Genomic DNA, 21,136 nt, shown 5'->3' on the forward strand with positions numbered 1-21,136 from the left:
ATTGACATCTTAACTGTATTTAATCTTCCAATCCATGAACATGGTATGCCCTTCCATCTATTTAGGTCTTCTGTGATTTCTTTTAACAGTTTCTTGTAGTTTTCTTTGTATAGGTCTTTTGTCTCTTTAGTTAAATTTATTCCTAAGTATTTTATTCTTTTCGTTGCAATTGTAAATGGAATTCGTTTCTTGATTTCCCCCTTAGCTTGTTCATTGCGAGTGTATAGAAACACTACAGATTTTTGAATGTTGATCTTGTAACCTGCCACTTTGCTGTACTCTTTTATTAGCTCTAGTAGTTTTGCTGTGGATTTTTCAGGGTTTTCGATGTATAGTATCATATCATCTGCAAACAGTGATAGTTTTACTTCTTCCTTTCCAATTTTGATGCCTTGTATTTCTTTTTCTTGCCTAATTGCTCTGGCTAGAACTTCCAACACAATGTTGAATAACAGTTGTGATAGTGGACATCCTTGTCTTGTTCCTGATCTTAGGGGGAAAGTTTTCAATTTTTCCCCATTGAGGATATTAGCTGTGGGTTTTTCATATATTCCCTTTATCATTTAAAGGAAGTTCCCTTGTATTCCTATCCTTTAAAGTGTTTTCAACAGGAAAGGATGTTGAATCTTGTCAAATGCCTTCTCTGCATCAATTGAGATGATCATGTGATTTTTCTGCTTTGATTTGTTGATATGGTGTATTACATTAATTGATTTTCTTATGTTGAACCATCCTTGCATACCTGGGATGAATCCTACTTGGTCATGATGTATAATTCTTTTAATGTGTTGCTGAATTCGATTTGCTAGAATTTTGTTGAGGATTTTTGCATTTATATTCATTAGAGAGATTGGTCTGTAGTTTTCTTTTTTTGTAGTATGTTTGCCTGGTTTTGGTATGAGGGTGATGTTGGCTTCATAGAATGAATTAGGTAGCTTTCCCTTCACTTCAATTTTTTTGAAGAGTTTGAGCAGGGTTGGTACTAATTCTTTCTGGAATGTTTGGTAGAATTCACATGTGAAGCTGTCTGGTCCTGGACTTTTCTTTTGGGGACGCTTTTTAATGTTCATGCCTTTCTAGGAACTTGTCCATTTCATCTACATTGTTGTATTTATTAGCATAAAGTTGTTCATAGTATCCTGTTATTACCTCCTTTATTTCTGTGAGGTCAGTGATTATGTCTCCTCTTCCATTTCTGATCTTATTTATTTGCATCCTCTCTCTTCTTCTTTTTGTCAGTCTTGCTAAGGGCCCATCAATCTTGTTGATTTTCTCATAGAACCAACTTCTGGTCTTATTGATTTTCTCTATTGTTTTCATGTTCTCAATTTCATTTATTTCTCTCTAATCTTTGTTATTTCTTTCCTTTTGCTTGCTTTGGGGTTAGTTTGCTGTTCTTTCTCCAGTTCTTCCAAGTGGACAGTTAATTCCCGAATTTTTGCCCTTTCTTCTTTTTTGATATAAGCATTTAGGGCAATAAATTTCCCTCTTAGCACTGCCTTTGCTGTGTCCCACAAGTTTTGATATGTTGTGTTTTCATTTTCATTCGCCTTGAGATATTTACTGATTTCTCTTGTAATTTCTTCCTTGACCCACTGGTTATTTAAGAGTGTGTTGTTGAGCCTCCACATATTTGTGAATTTTCTGGCACTCTGCCTACTATTGATTTCCAACTTCATTCCTTTATGATCTGAGAAAGTGTTTGTATGATTTCAATTTTTTTTAATTTGTTGAGACTTGCTTTGTGACCCAGCATATGGTCTATCTTTGAGAATGATCCATGAGCACTTGAGAAAAAGGTGTATCCTGCTGTTGTGGGATGTAATGTCCTATAAATGTCTGTTAAGTCTAGCTCATTTATTGTAATATTCAAATTCTCTGTTTCTTTATTGATCCTATGTCTAGATGTTCTGTCCATTGATGAGAGTGGGGGATTGAAGTCTCCAACTGTTACGGTAGATGTGTCTATTTCCCTTTTCAGTATTTGCAGTGTATGCCTCACGTATTTTGGGGCATTCTGGTTTGGTGCATTATTTATGATTGTTATGTCTTCTTGTTGAATTGTTCCTTTTATTAGTAGATAGCATCCTTCTTTGTCTCTTTTAACTGTTTTACATTCGAAGTCTAATGTGTTGGATATTAGTATAGCTACTCCTGCTCTTTTCTGGTTGTTATTTGCATGAAATATCTTTTCCCAACCTTTCACTTTCAACCTATGTTTATCTTTGTGTCTAAGATGTGTTTCCTGTAGACAGCATATAGAAGGATCCTGTTTTTTAATCCATTCTGCCAGTCTATGTCTTTTGATTGGGGTGTTCAGTCCATTAACATTTAGTGTTATTACTGTTTGGGTAGTACTTTCCTCTACCATTTTGCCTTTTGTATTTTATATATCATATCTAATTTTCCTTCTTTCTACACTCTTCTCCACACCCCTCTCTTCTGTCTTTTCCTATCTGTCTCTAGTGCTCCCTTTAGTATTTCTTGCAGAGCTGGTCTCTTGGTCACAAGTTCTCTCAGTGACTTTTTGTCTGAAAATGTTTTAATTTCTCCCTCATTTTTGAAGGACAATTTTGCTGGATATAGAATTCTTGGTTGGCAGTTTTTCTCTTTTAGTAATTTAAATATATCATCCCACTATCTTCTCGCCTCCATGGTTTCTGCTGAGAAATCTACACATAGTCTTATTTGGTTTCCCTTGTATGTGATGGATTGATTTTCTCTTGCTGCTTTCAAGATCCTCTCTTTCTCTTTGACCTCTGACATTCTGACTAGTAAGTGTCTTGGAGAACGTCTATTTGGATCTATTCTCTTTGGGGTGCGCTGCACTTCTTGGATCTGTAATTTTAGGTCTTTCATAAGAGTTGGGAAATTTTCAGTGATAATTTCTTCCATTAGTTTTTCTCCTCCTTTTCCCTTCTCTTCTCCTTCCGGGACACCCACAACACATATATTTGCGTGCTTCATATTATCATTCAATTCCCTGAGCCCCTGCTCATATTTTTTCCATTCTTTTCCCTATAGTTTCTGTTTCTTTTTGGAATTCAGATGATCCATCCTCCAGTTCCCTGATTCTAACCTCTGTCTCTTGAAATCTACCATTGTAGGTTTCCATTGTTTTTTTCATCTCTTCTACTGTATCTTTCATTCCCATAAGTTCTGTGATTTGTTTTTTCAGACTTTCCATTTCTTCTTTTGTTCATTCCTTGCCTTCTTCATGTCCTCCCTCAATTCATTGATTTGGTTATTGATGAGGTTTTCCATTTCTGTTCATATATTCAGAATTATTTGTTTCAGTTCCTGTATCTCATTTGAACTATTGGTTTGTTCCTTTGACTGGGCCATATTTTCAATTTTTCTGGTGTGATTTGTTATTTTTTGCTGATGTCTGGACATTTAATTACTTTAATTAGTTTATTCTGGAGATTGCTTTCACTTATCTTACCTAGGGTTTTCTTGCTAGATGAGTTTCTTGTCTATCTGTTATTTGACCTTCAGTTCAGCTTTTTCTGGGCCTCTAGCTTAAGTTTTGTTTAACAGAGGGTAATTTTTCAGTTCTTGTTTTCTTGTTTCTTGTCCTGCTTGTAAGGTGCCTTTTCCCTCCCCACCCTTAGGAGGGTCTACATAGGTATTACAGACTCCAGCCGGCTTTTCCCGGACTAAACTGGCCTCCTTTCGGGGGGAAGGAGTCACCTGTGTCAGTTTTCCCTGTGGGTGAGACCCTGCAGGTTGAAAGATTTTCCTATGAAGTCTCTGAGCTCTGTTTTTCTTATCCTGCCCATTATTTGGCGCTTGTCTGTCTGCGGGTCCCACCAGCAAAAGATGTTGTGGCTCCTTTAACTTTGGAAGGCTCTCCCTGCTGGGGGCGTGGTGGAGACAGAGGAAAGGTTGTAGGCTGGTTTTAATGGCTTCCAATTGCCAAGCCCTGGGGTCTGAATTCCTTGAGAGAGGGATTCCACCTGAGTTGCGTTTCACCCCTCCCCTGGGGAAGGCTTAGGCAAGAGACAGCCCTGAAAGCAGTCTGTTTCTGCGTATGTCTGGGGCAGTTGCAGCCTGTGTAATCCTGCCGCTGAATCCAGAGGCAGCCAAGCCTCCATAGAAACAGCCACAAAAGCCTCTGTTTCATCCCCTTTCCTCTTTTTCAGTTAGCCCAATAGGTGACCTCCGCCTTGACCAGTTTCTCCTGAGCTGGGGGCCTGTTTTTAGTAGTCAGAATTTGTTTATTAATGCCACAATTGGTGTTTGGTTGGGCTCAGTCCCTGCTACTGTTAGAGTCTCTTTCCTTTCCCTCTGGGAAGCCACCTGTTGGGGAGGGGCACCAGGCGCCGGCTGCCACAGCTTGGGAAATTCACTATTCCGGAGACTCGCAGCCGGTTCTGCTGGTCCAGTCTGGGGTACGCTGTGTGTCCGGTCACTATCGTGGCTCCGGGTGCTGTTCTGTACTGTTCCTGGTTATTTAGTAGTTGTTCTGGAGGACAAACTAAAACGCGCACATTACTAAGCCGCCATCTCGGCCCCTCCCTCCTTAATAACTACTCTTGATTGAGTCACATCTCCAGGGAGATGATCTAATTACAGTCTCAAATATACAGTACTGAATAGGGATTAGAAGAAACAGCTGCCTTTACAAAATGGGATTAGGATTAAAACATGGCTTTTCAAGGGCACATACATCCTTTCAAACCAGCACAATAGCTTAAGGCCAAAGCATAGGGACTGCCCTGATCCTACCTGTACATGCTTCTTGCCTTGGGCATGCATGTTTGTCCTCATGATCCCAGGGCTATACTATATATCCTACAGCCAGCAATCCCTTGCCCTGTGCAGCCACTTGACTGCTTGCCCACAGCATTCTATAGGAGAGCTTGGTGAACTGCCTTCTATACACAGGGAAAGTTCTGGGATGATGTCCTCAGGCCACCACCAGACAGATTGGGCCTGATATTCATGATCCTACAATGTGCATAAGGGTAGTTCTGCTCTCTTTTCTACCAGCAGCAGGGATTTGCACAAGGTGTGCAGGCTGTCTCAGCCATTAGCAGGAGAAGGATGGTGGAGTGGTCAGCCAGGGCATCACCAGATCACACTACTTTTAAGTAGACTTTTTTTTTTTTTAAGTGTGCATGCCTTGTTTCTGCAGTCCTTTTTCTGTGTTCTGAAGCTTTGAGAAAGATGTTTCCACTAGTTCTTGCTGGTTGTTTGAAGCTTCTGTGAGAGGGTTGGAGCCCTGAAATTTCTCACTTACCATCTAGTTCTAGGGAGGCTCAGTATGGCATTATGGTAATATTTTTTTAAAAATCTGGTAGCAACTCAATTGTCCCGTCATGAGGGAAAGGTTGAAGAAACTCTAGTGTATCTTCTCAACAGAACATTATGTAAGTCACTAAAAGTGAGGTCTTCTCCAACTTTTCAGTGTTCCTAAAGGAACTTCTTGGGGGCCAGGGGGGTCAGCTTGGAAATGCAGAGAGGCATGGTACAGTCTGAGAACATGCTGGGTGCCGTGCTTCTGAACACACAGCTCACAGCCTTTCTGGCTCATCCTCCAAAAAGACAGTCACAGCTCTTCTTCCTTCCCAGCTGGAGGCATCCTCCATGAAACCCTAGTGGGAAGAAAGACATCAAAGAGATGCTGGTAAAGAATTTGTGGTGCCTGGATGTGGCGCTGCATGCTGAGGTGGCTGCCAACAGGGACGGCAGACAGGGCACTGGGTAGCACAAGCCATTGGGTCCCTGAGCTGTGGCAACGCTGTCCTCCTCCTCTGCAGTGTCCCAGGCCCCTCACCACCACTCTGGCATCAACCCCCCCAGCCTCCCACGTGTCCCCCACCAACCCTCCCCCCACCCCCACCCCGCCAGCCTCTCTCCCCTCATCACAACTTCCCAACACTGGCCCCCTCTCCCTACCTCCTGTACAGCCATCTCCTCTTCTCCAGGCCTTCTTCTCTCCTAGCCTTGACCACTAACTCACTTCCGGTCTTTTCCCCACTCCATGCCCTGCCTCGTGTCTTTCCTGACCACCACCTCCCTCTGTGGACCTCCTCCACACCCCTTCCAATTTCACTTCCCAGGCTGTTTCTTAGCCCTCCCCCTGGCCTCCCTCCCTGCCCCTTCCCCACACCCACCCTCCTCTCCCAGCCTTGCGTTGCAGAGACTGCTCTCTCTGACCCCTTCTAAGGAGTCCTCCAAATTCAGTGCTCTGTCCTAATTCTGCTGGCTAGACTGTAGAATGGTGAGCTTTTGACAAAGCACATCAGTAGAATTGTGAAGCCAGATAGTTTTTCCACGTGCACTGTGTCCTAAAAGCAAGTTAGATAGGACTGGAAACTGTAAGAGCTTGCCCAGGCCACCAGAGTACCATTTAGTAAATTACTTCTTCAGTAAAATTTAGTAAATTACGGTTGTAATTTAGTAAAACTAGGTTACTCTAGTGTATCAGTGTTTCAGAGTCATTTACTGCACAGAACTGAGTAATATGCTAGTGACCTAAAACCCTTAGTGTCCCTACTACCTGCCCAAAGGAGAGAGCGTCTGTGTGGGAAACAATACCCAATTTAATTATAATTCTTGGAGAAGGGTCAGACAGTCCTTCCTGAACTCCTTGAAGAAGACCAGAGCAGGTACAAGACGTGGGACAAGCCACTGCCTCACAACTTCTAGGAAAAATAAAATCGAAATGTGGTATATGTGTGGGGAGGGGGGAGGATGGAGGGAAGGATGGGGAAGGCAGGGAAGGGAAATTTTTCATGATTGATATGATGGGATGTTTAAAGACACAACACCAAAGATTTTTAAGGATTCCAAATATTTATAAACACAACTGATAAAAATGACTGTGCGTCTAACATGAATTCTTAATACGAAAATAATGCCCCAGGGAACCCATAATGCTATTCTCCCCAGAAGATTAACATACTGCTGTGTAAATTATTAGCTATTAATATTTCCTACATTAATTTTATATATTAATTAACTCTTCACATGTTCTCAGCAGTTTTTCTTTTGCCGATCTCCCTTTAGTCATTATGAAATAGAATTTCTCCTTTCTTACCTCAAAGCACTCCTTTTTTTTCCCTAAATCTTTCCAAAACACTAACAGAACAAAAGGCTTGAGAAAAATCTGTCTTTGCTAAAAGATGCTTTGGCAGGGGGGCAAGTTCTTCTAAAATTAGTAATTGTCCTGAAATCAATGTCTAACCAGTTTTTGTTTTGTTTGTTTTGTTTTGTGTTGCATGGGCAGGCACCAGGAATCGAACCCAGGTCTCTGGCATGGCAGGCGACCTTAATCGCCCTCCCCGTGCCCAGAAGGGCAGTATGGGAATGCACAGGTCTTCCCCATAAGAAGGAGATGGAAGCACCAGTAGCAGCCACTGCTTTGAAATGCAGGAGGGGAGGCGATGCCTCTCTGTTCTCAGCACCCCTTGATGCTGCTTGCATGCAGGTATGCATAGGGGCAGCTCAAACCAGGTCTGATCTTTCAAACCCAGCTTTCACATGTGACAAATCCAGGTAAATCAACCGAATGAAAGTCCTGAAGGGTTCTAGCTTCAGGAAGGGTGGAAGGCAAGAGGTAGCTCCCCAGGTTCCATTCGAATTTGCCACTTCCCAAAGCTGCTCTAGAATTTCACTTTTGTCTCCTGTGTCTATTTACTGATTATTACAACCTGTGAGCCTCCTCCTAATTAGCTATAACACACTCGCCCATCTGCTCACTCTCTGAGTTGATAAATAGGTTGGGATCTCTCTGCTCCAAATCCACCATTCTCTGCTCAGTGTGGTTGGGCCACTCCCATTCATTACTGGCTTCTCTCTTCAAGACTTGCCATCATCCTGAGTCACATCAACATCCTCATGACAGTCCATCCCGCAGCCTCAACCCCTTCACTCCTCCAAAGTCTCATCTCCGTCTCAGGGTGTGCCTTCCCATAGGCACACCCTGGATTTTGTCTTCCCTAGAACCTGCTCTACCTCCAACATAATGGATCAAAGTAATCTATTCCCTGCCCACAGCTTCCAGCTTGCTCACTAAACTATGACCACCCTTCACACCTCATTTCTCCCCTGGACTGATGGCCTCCTATCTGACCTTGTCCCCTGTGGTCTACTCCACATGCCACAGCAGAGCATGTCAATCCTCTTCATAAAAAGCAAATAAAAAAATAAAATCTATGGATATGGCGCACAAAATAATGGTTGCTAGGAGTTAGGGAGGGGGGTGAGTAGGTGTGGCTTTTTAGGGGTAGCTCGAGGGAGCCTCGTGGTTCTTAATTGTGGTGGAGGTGACACAAATCTACACATGTAATAAAGTTGCTTAGAATCATTCAATACACACACACACATGAGTGTACATAAAACTGCTAAAATCTGAACAAGTTCTAAAGATGGTGTCGGTGTTAATTTCTTAGTTTCACTATCGTACTCTGGTTGTGCAAGATGTTACTGTTGGGGGAAAAAGGCCAAAAGGTGCATGGGACCTTCTGGTACATTTTTCTTTTTGCAGCTTGCTGTGAATCTATAATAATTTCAAACTTTAAAAGTTTAAAAAAATAAAGTAAATAATGCTGTCATTCCTGGCATGGTGCACAGGTGGTGAAGACACAGATTTGGGCAAAACACACACAACATCTGCACCCTCACATAGTTGAGAAGGAGAGCTGGGAATCGATGACAGTTCCTGTTGCCCTTGGGACAAGCCTGAAATCCTGAATGAGGCTCCAGATGGGCCCCTGCCAACCCCTGCAGGCTGGCTCCCCACCATGCCCACCCTTCACTCTCTGCCCTCCAGCCACACTGGCCTTTTACATTTTTCTAGGGTGCAGCAGCGTCCTTGGAGCAACCACCCTCAGTCCCAGACCTGGTGGGGCTCTCCCAGCTCCTGAAACCAGTTCTCCACAGGTGTGATGAATCTAAACTTAATTAAATCATGAGTCACGTTCTCTTTGCTCGTGATTAAATATTCAGCAACTAACATAGTGGCTGAGATATAGAGATCATTCAATATGAATTTTTTGGGATGACTGAAGTAACAGAAGGGCTCTAAGCACAGGCGTGATGTATCTGATTTGCCTTTTTTTTGAAAAAAATAAACTTATAATTTTAGAACAATTTTAGGTTTACAAAATTATTTTTCAGATAGTCCACAGATTTCTCATGTATCTCACATCCAATTTCTCCTATTATTAACATCTTACATCATTATGGTAGATTTTTCACAGTTAATGAACCAACATTGACGCATTCTTATTAACTAAAGTCCATACCTTATTCAGATTTTCTCAATTTTTCCCTACCGTCCTTTTTCTGTTCCAGGAATCCACAGAGGGTACCACATCACATTTAGTTGTCATGTCTTAGGTTACTTGTGGTTGTGACAGTTTTCAGAATTTCCTTGTTTTATGCTGTCAAAGTCCTTTAGTCTTAAGAACTTCACTTACTTCCAAAGTTTCTTAGGTTGGTACTTTATTCCCCCACATCCCTTTCTGGAATTGTTCATTTTGTCATATTCTACATTTCATCCCAGGATCCCCAACTCCCCTAAATGAGTTCTCAAATCTACACACTCTTCATGCTGTAAAGCTCTATAGGTTTTGATAACTGTGTAAAAGTCTTATAATCACCATTACAGTCTCATACAGAATTGTATCACCACTCTAAAAAATCTCCTACGCTTTTCACCTATTCAGTGCTTTCCCAAACCCTTGAAACTCCTTGCAACCATTGGTTGTTTACTGCCTCTATAGTTTTGTCATTTCCAGAAAGTCACATAATTGTAATCATACAGTATGCAGCTCTTTTCAGTGTGGCGTTTCTCATGACTTAGAAATATGCATTTAAGATTCATCATGTAATTTTGTGGCTTTATAGCTCATTTTTAAAATTGCTGGATAATATTCCATTGTGTGGATATACCACAGTTTGTTTAACCATTCATGTATTAAAGAACATCTTGGTTTCTTTTCATTTGGGGTGATTATGAATAAAGCTGCTATAAACATTCATGTGCAGATTTTTGAATGGACGTAAGTTTTCAAACCTAGGAGTGTGATTGCTGGATCATATGGTAAGACTGTTCAGTTTTGCAAGAAACTGGCAAATTGCCTCCCAAATTGGCTGTACTATTTTTTCATCTCTACCAGCAGTGATTGAGAATTTCTTTTGCTTTACCTCCTCATCAGTAGTGGGTGTTATCAGTTTTTTTGACTTTGGCCGTTCTGATAATTGTGTGGTGATGACTCACTATTATTTTAATTTGCAATCCCCTGGCAAGGATGATGTTGGGTACCTTTTCATGTGCTTATTTGCAATTCAATATACATTTTTCAAAGATCATTCTGGTCACCCATGAAGACAGTTGTTCAGATGGGGGCAAGAGCAGATTCTGGGCCCTGAGTACAAGCAATGGCAGCAATCCAAGTGAAGATGGTGGTAAATTTGCAATGGGGCATTGAGATGCAGAAAGGGGGACAGAGTTGGGATGTTTAAAACATAGGTTTCATAGATGGGTCCTCTGAGAAGCAAATGCAGAGGCAGAGTTTGTAATGTCAAATGTCTATAGGGAATCAACCCGTGAAAGAAAAAGGTAAGGAGATGAGATTGAACAGAGGAGACCATCAAAGCATGGTACAGACCTGAAAAATCCTCTGCCAGCCCCAGAATACTTGGAAGAGTCACACATTGAACAGAAATGGCTAACTCTTATACTAGTCTTACTTGATCATTAATGGAGTCACCCTAAGTGTCAGAACAGTGTGACCTCAGCTCAAAAGCCTTAGTGAACAGTGTGAAAATGGTGGAGTGGAAGCTCCAGGAATCAGTCCCTCCACCCGAACAACTCAGCAGGAAATGTCTGAAGCAATTATTTTGAAACTCTGGAATCTATATAAAATATTATTCAGCATCTAGGGAAAAGTGGGAGGAAAAAGCTGGTGAACTGCAGTAAATACAGGTGGGTCGTACTCTCCACCTGGTGGCAACATGCCCATCACCCAGTTTCGCAGCTGGTAGCAGTGAGGCCCCTGGTACACAGCTTGCTGGTGCCGGGTGATATATAAACCTAGTTCTCCAAGATCTGGGTATGTACAGTCTCATCTGATCACTGCTTCAGGCTGTTGGGGACCTGGATTTGAAGATGCCCATTATTCCAACCTGCACCAGGCAAAAAGACTTCAAGACTTTACACTTCCTCAAAACAATGGAAAACAGTTAAAAGGCTGCATTTACTGGGTGAATGCCGAATCAAGGGAAAACAGCCTCAAAGAGCTACGGAAGCTCCTGGCACCCTCCCTTGCCTCTCTCTTATCCCTCCCTAGGAAAGTTTGGGGCCAGTGCTCCCTCTGTGGGTCTCTGGCCTTGTTCTGTCTGGGAAAGGCTGACTGGGGAAACTCCTCTCCAACCTTCCCTCCCTCCCAGAATTTGCCCTCCAGGCAAAAGCAGTTTGAAACAGGGAAAGTATCATAAGGAATAATTGAGTGGGGTAGCCTGGAGCAAAAGTTTAGACACTTTAAGTTCTGAGGTGGAAAACCCATAGAGGAAGGTCTGTTTCCTTGAGAGTGTTCCTGTAAACAGGAGAAATCCTAAGGCCACCAGCAAGCACGACACCAGGACAAGACACAAGCTCAGAAAAGACAGGGAGGACCCAGTACTTGCAGTCACCTTTGAAGTCACTTTCTTGATAGCTGGGCTGAATCTGAAGGAGAAAACCAGTCAATGCACAGCCAGTTGGCAAAGACTGTGAATGGTGTTTTTTACATTGGTTTGTTTGGTTTTGTTAGCTCCTGGCACTCAAAAAAATCTTTATCATATCCCTAGCTGGAAACAAACTCAAGAAACAGTCAGCTCGGAGACTAAATCCCAGGACTAACATTTTAAAATATTAAAAAGTGCAGGTGCAATAAAAGATACAAAACAAAGAAACAAGAAATGCTGGTCCATCCAAAGGAAGAAGATTAAAAAAATACATAAATAATCAGTGAAGTAGACCAGACATTTAAAAAAACATCTTCAATATGCTGAAGGAGAGGAAGGAAAATATAGAGAAAGAACTAAAAGATATCAGGAAAACAGTGAACAATATGAGAATCTAAGCAAAGAGAAATTTTTAAAAAGAACCAAGCAAAAGCACTAGTCTTAAAGACAACAGTAAATGAAGTTAAAAATTCCGGGGGGGGGGGGGGAGTTTAACAGCATATTGAAGATATACAAGGAAGAATCATTGAACTCAAAGACAAGACAATTGAAATGAGTCAGGCTGAAGACCAGAAAGAAAAAAGAATTAGAAAGAGCAAATATAGCCTAAAAGACCTGTGGGACACCACCAAGCAAATCCATATATGCATTATGAGAATTCCAGAAGGAGAAGAAAGGAGAAAGGACAGAAGCAATATTCAAGGAAATAAGGATATGAAACATCCCAACCATGGTAAAAGATGTGAATATACATCCAAGAAGCCCATCAAACACCAAACAAGATAACCTGAAATAAAATACACCCAGACATGTGGTGGTCAAACTGTTGAATGCAAAAGACGAGAAAAGAGTTTTGAAAGCTACAAGAGCAAGGCACTATGTTATATAACAGGGACACCCAATTAGACTAAGTAACAACTTTTCATGAGAAACAACGGCAGTAAGAAGGCAATCGGTTGAAATATTTAAAATGTTGAGCAAAAACAAGTGCAAACCGAGACTCTGATATTTGACAAGACTTTCTTTCAAAAAATGAGAGAGAGATTAAGACATTAAACAAAAGCTGAGGAAGTTCATCACGATTAGACCTGCCCTACAAGCAGTGCTAAAGGAATTTCTTCAGACTGAAAGGAAAGTGCACTAGACAGTGGATCAAAGCAGCATAAAGAACTAAGACCTCTGGTAAATGTAACCATATGGGTAATTATAAATACCAATACTATTGCACTATATTTGTTGATATTTAACACCACTTACTTCCTATAGATACTAAACGAAAATGCATAAGAAGTAATGATAAATTTATGGTTCATAACATATAATGCACAAAGATATAATTTGTCAACAAGTACCCAAAAAAAAAAAAGGGGGGGGATAGAGGGGTATAGGAAAAATATATGTATATGCTATTGAAATTAAATTGGCATCAAATTAAAAATGATTGTTATATACTTAGATTGTTAAATTGTATGCCATGGTAATAACACACACACAAAAAAATAATTGAAAAATATGTCCAAAAAAAAACAAGAAGGGACTCAATATGATACAGTTCAAAAAAATCAAAGGAATATGATATTGGATATTAACAGAATAATTGATGGTCAAAAAAGATATGACTTGCAAAGACTACTTAAACTTAACAAAACGGCAGAACAAAAGCCTGCATTCTTGGTAGTGACTTTAAATGTAAATGGTTTAAACTCTCCAGTCAAAAGGCAGATATTGGCAGAATGGATAGAAAAGCATAACCCAACTATATGCTGTTAATAAGAGACTCACCTTAAATTCAAAGACACAAGTAGGTTGCAAGTGAAAGGATGGGGAAAATATGCAGCATGCAAATAGTAACCAAAATAGATCTGGGGTAGTTGTACTAGTAACAGATGAAATAGATCTTAAATTTAAAATTCTGTTACAAGGGAGAAAGGAGGTAAGTACATACTGATAAAAGGGTTAATTCAACATGATATAATTATAAATATATATGCACTTAACAGCAGAACCTCAAAATAAATGAAGCAACATTGCCTAATCTGAAGGGAGAAATAGTCGATACTACAATCATAGTAAGAGACTTTAATACATAGCATTCAATAATGGATAAAACATCAAAACAGAAGATCAATATGGAAATAGAAGACTTGCAAGATACTCTGAACTAGACCCAACAGACATATATAGAATACTTCACCCAACAGCAGCAGAATACATATTTTTCTTGAGTGCACATGAATCTTTCTCTAAAATAGACCATTCCTCAGGTCAGAAAACATGTCAGTAATTGAAAAAAATATTGAAATCATACAATGTATCTACTTTAACCACAGTGGAATGAATCCAGAAATCAATAAAAGAGGGAGAAAGAGAAAATATGTGGAAATTAAATGGCTCACTCTTAAACAACCAATAGGTTAAAGAAAAAATCACCAGGGAAGTTAGGAAATACCTTGAGGTGAGTGAAAAATGAAAACACAACATACCAAAGCATATGGAATTCAATAATGGCAGTGGTGAGAGGGAAATTTTTAGCTCTAAATCTTATATTAAAAGAATAAAGATCTCACATCAGAGATATAACCTCAGAACTGGAAGATCTAGAAAAAGAAGAGCAAACTAATCCCCAAGTGAACAGAAGAAATAACAAAGATTAGAGTGGAGTTCAATGAAATAGGAAAAAAAAAAAAAACAACAACAATAGAATCCACAAAACCAAAAGTTGATCCTTTGAAAAAAATCAGTAAATTGACAAAACTTCATCTAAACTGAAAAAAAAAAAAGGAGGGGGGCTACAATAATGAAAAATAAAAATGGAACATTACTACTGACCCCACAGATACAAAAATTGAAGTTGTTCTTAGAACATGTTCTTAAATCTAATCATCCCTGTGTCTGTGAACCCACTGTGAGTAGGACATTTGATGAGGTCACTTCAGTTAAGGTGTGTCCTACCTCAATCATGATGGGTCTTAATCCTATTACTGGGGTCCATTTTAAGAGAATAAAATTCAGAGAGAGATTGAGAGAGAGAGAGAGAAAGCCACAGAAGCAATAAACTGAAATCAACAAAACCCAGAAGAGAAAGGAGAGACCAACAGATGCAATCATGTGCTTTGCTATGTGACAGATTATCAGCAGCTATTCTTTGGGAAGAAAGCATCACCTTGATTTGGACACATTCTTGGCCTCAAAACCTAGAGTGAATAAATTTCCATTGTTTAACTGTACCTATTCAATGTTATTTGCTTTAAGCAGCTTAGGAAACTAAAACAGACTATAAGAAGATACTATGAACAATTGTATGCCAACACATTAGACAACCTAGATGAAATGGACAAATTCCTAGGAACACACAAATTACCCACACTGACTCAAGAAGAAATAGAAGATTTCAACAAACAAGTAAAGAGACTGAATCAGTAATCAAAAACTTCTCAACAAAGAAAAGCCCAGGATCAGATTGCTTCACAGGGAATCTTACCAAACAATCCAAGAAGAATTAACACCAGTTCTGCTCAAACTCTTCCAAAAAATTGAAAAGAAGGGAACACTCCCTAAGTGATTCAATGAGGGCAGTATCACATTGATACCAAAGCTAAATAAAGATATCCCAAGAAAAGAAAATTACAGACCAATAACCACTGTGAATCTAGTTGCCCTAACCCTCAAAAAAAAAAAAACAACTAGAAAACTGAACCCAACAGCCCATTAAAAAAATTATACAGCATGATCAAATGGGATTTATCCTAGGTATGCAAAGTCCAACATATGAAAATCAATTAATGTAATATACAACATTAACAGAATGAAAGAAAATAAACATGATCATCTAAATTGAGGCAGAGAGGGCATTTGATAAAATCCACCACCTCTTCTTGATAAAAATACTTAGATATCTAGGAATAGAAGGAAATTTTCTCAATATAATAAAGGGTATTTATGAAAAACCCAAAGCCAACAACCTACTCAATAGAGCAAGACTGACAGCTTTTGCTCTAAGATCAGGAAAAAGACAAGGATGTCCACTGTCACTGCTGTTATTTAACTTTGTACTGGAAGTTCTAGCTAGGGCAAATAGGCAAGAGAAAGAAGCAAAGGCATCCATATTGGGAAGGAAGAAGTTAAACTTTCTCTATTTGCAGATGACATGATCCTATATCCAGAAAATCTTGAAAAATCCACAACAAAGCTACTGGAACTAATAAATGAATTTGGCAAAGAGGCAAAATATAAGATGAACATGAAAAAGTCAGTAGTGTTTCTATAAACTAGTAGTGAACAACCTGAAGAAGGAACTAAGAAAAAATTCAATTTACAATAGCAACTAAAAGAATGCAGTATCTAGGAGAAAATCTAACCAAGGATGTAAAGGACTTGTACACAGAAATCTACAAGACATTGTTAAAATTATCAAAGAAGACCTAAATATATGGAAATACATTCTGTGTTCCTGAACTATAAGGCTAAATATTATTTAAATTTCAATTCTACCCAAAGTGATTTACAGATTCAATACAATTCCAATCAAAATTTCAACAGCCTCCTCTGCAGAAATGGAAAAGCCAACCATCAACTTTATATGGAAGTGTAAGAGTTTCTGAATAGTCAAAGCCATATGGAAAAAGAACATTGATGCTGGAGGACTCGTACCTACTGATCTTAAAACTTATCACAAAGCCACAGTAATCAAAACAACATGGTACTGGCATAAGGCCAGATTTATAGACCAAAGGAATTGAACTGAGAGTTCAGAAATCAACCTTTACATCTTTGGTTGATTGCTTTTTGACAAGGCTGCCAAATCCACCCAAGGGAAAAAAAAATAGTCTCCTCAACAGATGGTTCTGGGAAAATTGGATGTCCATATGCAAAAGAATGAAGGTGGCTCCTTATCTCAAATCATATACAAAAATCAATTCAAAATGGATCATAGACTAAAATAAGAAACAGAACTATAAAACCCCTCAAAGAAAGTGTACAGATGCATCTTCTGGATCTTGTGTTAGGCAATGGTTTTTCAGACTTTACATCCAAAATATAAGTAAAAAGAACAAAAAAATAGATAAATGGAACCTCATCAAAATTAAAAACTTTTGAGCAGCAAGGGTCTTTACCATGAAAGCAAAATGACAACTGACATAATAGAATAAAGTATTTGGAAACCACATATTTGATAAAGGTTTAATATCTAGAACTTATAAAGAAATCCTACAATGCAACAATAAGTAGACAAACCATCCATTTACAAAGCGGGGGTAAAAGATTTGAAGAGACATATTTCCAAAGAAGATAGACAAATGACCAAAGAGTATATGAAAAAGATGCTCAACATCATTAGCCATCAGGAAAATGCAAACCAAAATTTCATACCCACAAGAATGACTACTATTTTAAAAAATAACAGAAAACTACAAGTGTTGGAGAGGATGTGTACAAATGAGAACACTCACTGAATGTCAGTGGAATGTAAATTGGTGCAGCAATTGTGAAAGACAGTTTGGCAGTTCCTCAGAAAGTCAGGTATAGATTTACCATATATCCCAGCAATTTTACCTCTAGTTATATACCCAAAAGTTTTGAAAGCAGGGACTCGAACAGATATTTGCACACCTATGTTCATAGTGGCATTATTCATAATTGCCAAACAATGGAAGCAACCCAAGAGTCCATCAACTGATGAATGGATAAATAAAATGTGGTATATACATGCAATGGAATATTATGCAGCAATAAAAACGAATGAAGTTCTGATACCTGCAACAACATGGATGAACCTTGAAGACATCGTGTTGGGTGAAATAATTCAGACACAGAAGGACAAGAATTGTATGAGCTCACTGATATGAAATAATTAGAAAAAGCAAACTCATAGGTTAGAATGTAGAATATAAGTTACTGGGGGATGGAATGGGGAGTCAATGCTTAAATTGTACAGAGTTTCTACTTAGGTGATCATAATGTTTTGGTAATGGATGGTGGTGATGGTAGCACAACATTGTGAATGTAATCAAGAGCATTGACCTGCACATTTGAATGTGGTTAAAAGGGGAGATTTTAGGTTGTATACTTTTTATTTATTTTTTCTTATGTTGTATACATTTTAGAAGAGTAAAAATGTGAAAAAAGCATAAGACTGTACAACATAAACCATGAACCCTATTGGAAATGATGGGTATACAATTATAAATGTTCTTTCATGAATTGTAATAAATGTACCACACCAATGAAGGATGTTAACAATAGAGTGGTTCTATGTAAACTCTGTTATGTTTAACAATAGAGTGGTTCTATGTCAACTATGTTATGTGTTCTTTTTCTGTATGCCTATATACAGTGTATCTCCTCTAGTTAAAAAAAAAAAGTGATGTAGGATAAATGCTTAGACTTTGGCTGTCTATTTCATCATATGCTGTTTCTGAAGTCGATCTATGACTTTCTCTTTGGAAGATGCCCAAGGTTTTCTGTAAGCGGTGGGCCTGAATTGGGGGAATACTGGGATGCTTAGTTCTCTCTCGCTGCTGGGATACAAATCGGTAATTTTGACACACATTGGCCGAGATTGGAAATAGAAAATAGTAAAAATATTGTACATTGCTTCAGCCTCATCCAATCGCAGTCTCTTTCCCACAAAATGAGCTTCCAGTTACTGTAATGATGTCCCTGTTACTGTAATGATGCCCTAAGTCCATGATCAACACAAAATGCACAGCAAGGTCCTCAGCCCATGTGGCATTGACCTCCATCCTCGGCCCATGTGGCATTGATCTCCACATGGAGATCTCACTCTTTTCCCCAGACTGGTCTCACAATCTTTTCAACATAATGCTCAGATAACCTCTAAAAATTGATAGAAGGCATCCAAGGAGAATCGTGTTTCTCCTCCCAGATTTGACTATTCAACACAAAATCTTGGATTCTTCTCTCTTGCTCTTCTGCAGCGGATCAGCCCCATGTCCCAGTCAAATGATCCCTCAATCATCTCGACCCTTTCTTCTTCCTGGTCATCCATCATAAGCTCTGCTCCCAGATTCATCTGTTACCCCTTTGAAGACATGATTCACGTGGGCCGATCTCAGACTAATGTTATGTTCAAAAGAAAGGCAGACCAGCATCCACCTGTATTTTTCAAAATTGCTCAAGATCTTCATGTTTCACCCACACCTTGCTGAGGATCAGTGCCCATAGAAATAATTCTTAAACACCCTACTTTTAAAAGTTCCTCACTTTTGTCACTTCCACGACCTCCTCTTTTTCTTCCTCTTCCTAATTTCCCTAGTCCCAGCCCTGGACCCTGAGGCTGTTCTTACCCTACAACTCTCTCTTTTCTTGGTTTTTCATTACAAAATTCCAAAGAGTCTGCATGGAAATGACCTGTCCCTGTACAGAGAGTTTGGGGAGATGAAGAAACCACAAGGGAAACACCCTTTGATGAGATAGATGAAGGAATTACAAAACTTATAAATGAGAAAAGATCTTTTTAAATTAAAAGAAAAACAAAACATTTTTTAAATGTAATTTTCCTGCTCCTTGACATAAATGTTCCCATATTCCCTAGTATATAATAGATATTCCCACTCTCCTAGGCCTGGAGCCAAGACCCTCTATGTGTGCCCTCTGTCAGCTTCCCAAACTCATTTCCCCCGTCCTGATTTTACTTCTTGTTTTGGTTTGCTAAAGCTACTGGAGTGCAATATACCAGAAATGTACAGGATTTTAACAATGAGGATTTATTAGCTTACACGTTTTCAGTCCTAAGGTCATGAAATATCCAAATTAAGGCATCCACAGGTTGATACTTTCCCTGAAAACTGGTTACTGGTGATCTTAGGCTCCTCTGTCAGAAAGCAAGGCACATGGTGATGCCTGCTAGACTCGCCCTTCTCTCCGAGGTTTTGTTGCTTCCAGCTTCTGGCTTTACTGGTTTCCTCTCTCAACTTCTGTGGATGTGACCTTGACTCTCAGCTTCTCTGGGGCTTCTTCCACGAGTTTTTCTTAATTTCATCTCTTAGCTTCAACAGCAAGAGTAAGACCCACCTTGAATGAGGTGGGTCACATCTCAATTGAAATAACCTAATAAAAGAGTCCCACCCACAACAGGTTCACAGCCACAGGAATGGATTAAAAGAATATGACCTTTTTTGGGATACATACAACTTCAAACTACCACACCCCTCTTTCCTTCCCAACTGTATCATCTGCTGTTCCTGAGTTTGCTACCATCCCAGCTTACTAGCGCCTCTATTTCTTATTTTTCTTTTCATGTTCCCTTCAAGTGCCCCTGTCCCAATGCCTTAACATTCTCTGCTCCTCTCAAATGTTTGTCAAATGAATGAAAAGATGAATCTCTCACACCATGTCCTTCTCTAATACACGAATCTCATCATCAAGAAGCCTTTTTTTTTTTTAACTTTTTATTTGATCAACTAGTGAGGATTTTCTTAGCTTATTTTGTTTCCGTGAAGCCAGGAATGTCATTTCTACCTCTATGTTCTGTTCACCATCACTGTACCTCCACTCTTTCAAGCTGTGGGGATTCTCTAATTCTATTTGGGCAGTTAAATTCCCAAACTGTGTTCAAATGAAGATCACGTTCCTATTTTCTCTATGTGGCTATTCTGCAGAATTTTTAACTGCATGCCATATTTTCCATATACCTGTGATTTTTCTTCTTGAGAGCCAGTTGACCTTGTCTTTTAATTTTTCAAAAATTATTTTATTAATGATGCTTTCAATGAGGTGGGGGGTGATTGTTGCCGGGAGGAAGTTAAAACTACCGCCATTTTTCTACTTTAAAAAACACTTTACTGTGGTTACATATATATATAATTTTCCACTGACCATTTTTAAGTGTACAATTCATTCATCACATTCACAATGTGAATTAATTCATCACATTCAATGTTCTCCTATCTTCACCACCATACATTACCAAAACTTTTTCTTCACCCCCAAATACAAACTGTTCCCATGAAACTATAATTCCCCAAGATATTGCCTCTTACCAACCATTTCTGAGCTAGCCCTGGGCTTCTGACATTTTTTGAAGTCTATTTTTCACACAGTGCACACTCTTAATACTTCATCCTACTCCTTTTTATTACACGAAGCTCTGCTGTAGGAATATTCCATGGGTTTCTCAGTTCTAATGAGGTTCCAAGCAGTTTCCTTGAAGCTGCTCTTGGGAGTTGCTCAGCCGAAGCAGGCGCGTGGGTTTAGCGCTGAGCTTGCATTTCTTGTCCCCATATACCCAGAGTGAAGGCAATTTCCTTATGCATCCTGTAGGCTTGATACGCGGAAACAGAGTTCAAGGCCCCCTTTGAAAGGGCCCTGAGCCTGAGGAATGGGTGGCCCCGCGTCCCCACATGCCCACACCCCACGTCCGGCCTGAAGCCAGGAGGGAGAAGGCACCTGCAGACCTGCTGGGGTCCCCCAGGCAGAGCGTCGTCTGAGGGAG

At 39.6% G+C, this 21,136-nt stretch overlaps 1 long non-coding RNA gene across 1 annotated transcript; it reads right to left on the reverse strand.

Moving 5' to 3' along the window:
- Window positions 1–20,757: 20,757 nt before the first annotated feature.
- Window positions 20,758–21,136, reverse strand: LOC143651635 (uncharacterized). The gene is made up of 2 exons (XR_013160081.1): window positions 21,091–21,136; window positions 20,758–20,965 (listed from the first exon to the last, which is right to left on the reverse strand). It is a non-coding gene; the product is annotated as an uncharacterized LOC143651635 (long non-coding RNA).

The sequence above is a fragment of the Tamandua tetradactyla genome, chromosome 12 (assembly GCF_023851605.1).
Source record: "Tamandua tetradactyla isolate mTamTet1 chromosome 12, mTamTet1.pri, whole genome shotgun sequence".
Lineage (NCBI taxonomy): Eukaryota > Metazoa > Chordata > Mammalia > Pilosa > Myrmecophagidae > Tamandua > Tamandua tetradactyla.